Source organism: Nicotiana tomentosiformis, chromosome 11 (assembly GCF_000390325.3).
Source record: "Nicotiana tomentosiformis chromosome 11, ASM39032v3, whole genome shotgun sequence".
NCBI lineage: Eukaryota > Viridiplantae > Streptophyta > Magnoliopsida > Solanales > Solanaceae > Nicotiana > Nicotiana tomentosiformis.
In genome coordinates, this window is record NC_090822.1 from 22,366,123 (window position 1) to 22,370,676 (window position 4,554).

The 4,554-nt window shown below is 33.4% G+C and overlaps 1 non-coding gene across 1 annotated transcript; it reads right to left on the reverse strand.

Annotated features, from left to right (window-relative positions):
* Nucleotides 1-3,798: 3,798 nt before the first annotated feature.
* Nucleotides 3,799-3,905, reverse strand: LOC117281885 (small nucleolar RNA R71). Its single transcript, XR_004512523.1, has one exon. It is a non-coding gene; the product is annotated as a small nucleolar RNA R71 (small nucleolar RNA).
* Between the last annotated feature and the right edge of the window lie 649 nt (nt 3,906-4,554).

Here is a 4,554-nt window from a genome sequence, read left to right on the forward strand (position 1 = left end):
CCTCTTGAAAAGCTTGGCCAAACAGACTATTAGTTCACTTAAAACTTCCTCTTGAGCAGTGTTTTAAAAAGCGGGAGCGTGAGGTGAGGCATTTTATTTAACCTGAGGCGAGGCGTAAGCCCCGAGATATGTGGTGTAAGCCTCGAGACATGGGGTGTAAGCCACATGAATTTTTTAAATTTTTTAATTTATTAATTAATAAAATAGCATAATGAACAAAAAATATATATAAAACCAATTAAAAGTTTAAAAAATTAAATCATTTAAAATAACTCATAAAAAATAAAATATATAGCTTTTTTATAATTATAAAAAATACAATAGTGTTAAAGTTATTATGAGATAAAAATCAACTATAACATCTTATCTTTCGAACAATTAAAAATTATAATTTCTTTTAAAATATTATCAAATTACACACTTTACCTCTTTAAAAGTTAATAATCAATCTACTTTATCAGTACTGTAATTTAAAATATTATTCCTTATGAATATATATAAAATTACTTGCAAATAGCAAAATAATCAAAGTTTAATAATTTTAATAGACATAGAACTAAGATAGGAAGACTTATAGTAAGTGATGACGTAAATCTTGACTATCTATTTTCAGAAGAAATATTTAAATGATATTCGATATTCGCAATTACTAAATATGCAATTCTATGACTCATTTTTTTGAGTTACTCTCAATCTTCATATTTCTATAGATAAATATAATATTAATCATTCATTTGTTAAAGAATATTTAGTGGACAATGCTAATTAGGAATTTGACGCATAAATTAGGTTAGGAAGTACTGCTACGCGAGCCTCAAGCGTTGATCATTAGGCGTGTCCGGGGGCACAGTCGGGCCTTTTGGACGTAACTAAGCCCCGCACATTAGCCTTAGGGCAAGCCCCGAGACGAGTCCCAAGAAAGCCTTTTAAAACACTGCTCTTGAGTACTTATAGCCTAAGCTGGTGTTTGGTCATACATTTGGTTGATACTTACAAAAAGAGTTTTTAAAGTTATATTGAAAGATAATTTTTGAAAGTTGAAGTTGTGTTTGAACATGTATTTTATTAGAAAAAATATTGAAGGTTTGTGAGTGGAACTTGAATTTTTTTTTTTAAAAAACTGATTAAATTTTATAAACAAAAAATTATTTTTATTTTTTTTTAAAAATAACCAAAATTAATGTCCCAACGGGAGCTAAGTCTCCGTCACCCGTAGAAAAAGTGTGTCCAAATTCCCAAGATATTTTCTTGAGGGGGTTATGGAGAGAAAATCATTAAGGAATAGAAGGAGAAAAAGGAGTGATATGAAAAAGAGAATTGGAGGAACTTTTTTGGTTGTCCAAAAGGAAAAAGTTTGTCTGTGCTTCTTTGGGTACTAATGCGAGTATGATGATAACATTGGAATTGTTTCTTTTGAAAGTGATATCAACTCTCTACTTTGTGGGATTTAAGTCATCACCTTTTATTTAAAAGAATGAAAGAAAATATGGTGTGTTTTTTCCCACACTTTTGTGTTGGCTTGGCCTACTGTGGTGTTAAGGTAACAAATTTGATTATTTGACCAAAGTTTGCATAATTGGATTCCCCTAACTTTTCTCATTGCCAACAACTTCCATCCACGTAATGGTATCTACTTTTTACATGTATCCAACGATATTAAATACATTATATACATAATTTGTAAAAAATGAGTTTTTATTAGTTGATGGGACCATAGTCAAAAGAGTAAAAGTAGTTCGCCGTTTTGGCCCCTTATTCCTTGATAATCTACTGCTATTTCTTATTCTTAAGCCTTTCTTTTCCTTGTATTTTAAAGCAACGCATCCTTTTATTTTAGTTGTCCCGAAGGCTTCCGTTTCTTTTAGATGCAATTATGGATCATTTTCAAAGTATTAAAACTAAACTCATGATATATTTTTTTTATAATAAAATTAACTATTTTTTGTTCGTAAGTTGTTATGGCAGCAAAATTTTATATCATCAAACTAAATATAAAATCAATACTGCACCCATATTCTCGAAATCCTGGATCCGCCTTTGGGTTGCACACATGGATGCCGAAAATACAGGAAAAGAGCATGAAAAGGCAAAAATCGGACGAAGCCAAGAACCAGGTGACGCCTGGCTCCTAGCGACTAAAGGCTCGCGCCCAACCTTGTAAGGATAAAGGCCTGGCCCCTTACCCAGTCCGCGAATTAAATATTTTCTCCTCGGTTTTGGACATGGAGACTCTGACCCTAACCTATAAATACCTCCTAAACATGATTAGTGAGGGGTTGGTCATATTTTGAAGGAGGAAAAGGCTTAGAAACACGAATGGAGCATGAATTTCATTGATTCTTCCATCTCCCGTCTAACATTCATAGCTTTTATGTTTAAAAATAATATTTTGGTTGTTGATATGAACACGAGTGGCTAGAAATCCCTTTATTTTGGAGTTATGGGTTGTTATTGACTATTGTTGTTTGACGGTTAATGATATTACTTGAATTATCATATTAATTTGTTTATTCAATCTTGCACTTAATTATTTTACTGCACAGCTAACAGTAAAATACTATCTACGAATTTATAGTTGAACTCGAAAATGAGAACTATATATTGTATATAAGATTGAATAGAGTAAGTTCTTGAATTCGGGCATCAGAAAATAGATTTGCGATTATGATAGACATATTCTAGTTGCCTTACTTGGTTATATTTGTAGGAGATATTCATGCATTCTTGTTAATATTGATTCTATAGACGTATAGTTTTAGGTTGACGTGAATAAGTGAGCGAGGAGTCGAAAGAACTTCGCGAGCATAATAAATCCTGTTAACCAACAAATTAGATAGATCAAATAATTGGATCAAGCAGAAAAATGCAATAAGAGAGACGCTAATTCTATAAACCTGGAATATTTTCATCTCACTGAATTCTAAGTTTTTGTTTGCTCGATTTGCATCCTTGTTTTCTTGCTAGTTTCTTAGTTTCGTAGTAGTTTTTAGTAGTAAAAATCACAATCATTTTCTTCATAACTGCTTGAGCAATTAACTTATATGTAGTTTAGGTTGGACAATAGCTAATCATAAATCCTCATGCGATGATACTTTCTTATCACTTTATTACTAGTCAACCGCATATACTTGCGTGTGTGTTTGGTCTCAACAAATTTTTAGCGCCATTGCCGGGGATTTAGAAATTAGCTACTTGTCTGAAATAAACTTTTATTCGTTATTTGTTTGAGTTTTAATTTGTTTACTATTTATGATTCTACAAGTGTTCACATTGAATGCTAAGAAGACGTAACAGTCTGAACGATCTTCCTCCTCCCGAACCTAACCTCGAAAGACTTTTTCAAAATTTAAGGAGGGAGGCCGAAGCAAGAGTAAGAACTGCAGAGTTCGGCATCATAGTCCAACCGCATCCAATAGAGATGGCGAAAAATGATGAGAGACCGATGATAGAGGTTGCAAGGCCTAATCTTGCAAATATGACTCGGGCTATCGTGAAGCTTGACATAACTGGTCACTTAAGTTGAAACAGTATATAGTACAGCTAATCCAGTGCACATGAAAATTTGTGGGTCTATCTCATGAAGATCCACAAAGGCACATATAGAAGTTTTTGGAGATTACAGATACATACAACTATCCGAACATCTCCAAGGAATATGTCAGACTGACCTTGTTTCACTTTTCTCTATTGGGGGAAGCAAAGGAATGGTTGCAGAAAGAGCCAACAAATTCAATCCGCACGTGGGATATTCTAGCGCTAAAATTTCTGATCAAGTTTTTTCCCACGAAGAAAACAAAGTCACTTAGAAGCCAAATTCGGGGATTTCAACAAAAAGATGGCGAGACTCTTCGTCAAGCCTGGGAAAGATACAAGAAACTACTCAGATATTGTCGGCATCATTGTTAGACTGATGAAGTATTGGATCATACTTTTGTGGATGGGTTAGATGAGACCTCCAAATTGAATTTAGACTCAACTTGTGCAGGAAGTTGCATGCAAAAATAATATAGTGAAATTCATACTCTATTGAACAACTTCACTATGAATGATCATAACTAGCAAGGTGAGGGTGAACCAATGAGAATGATGAAATAGAGAGCAGTAGGTACACTCGAGCTAGATGAGCTTTCAAAAATATGAATAGAAATTTCTAAATTGACAAATCAGGTGACGAATATCACAATAAGATAGGCACATTAGATGCAACATATTCAATAGATGATTGCAGTTTACAAAATTTGTGGAGAAGGTCACACGAATGACCAATGTTCGATGAATCCAGAATCTATTTACTATATGGGCCATCAAGGTAGAAGCCCAATGAACCGGAATGGACAATATGGGAATACTTATAATCCTAATTGGAGGAATCACCCGAACTTCTTATAGGGTGTAATCAGACGAATCAAAATCTATACAGACCCTAAGAAAACCATAATCAACCCCAAAAACTGCCACAACAAGTAGAAGATAGCACCAATGATCTGTTAAAAAAGTTGTTATTTGATAATCAACAACTTAGGACTGATTTTTGAAATCTAGAAAGATAGGTTG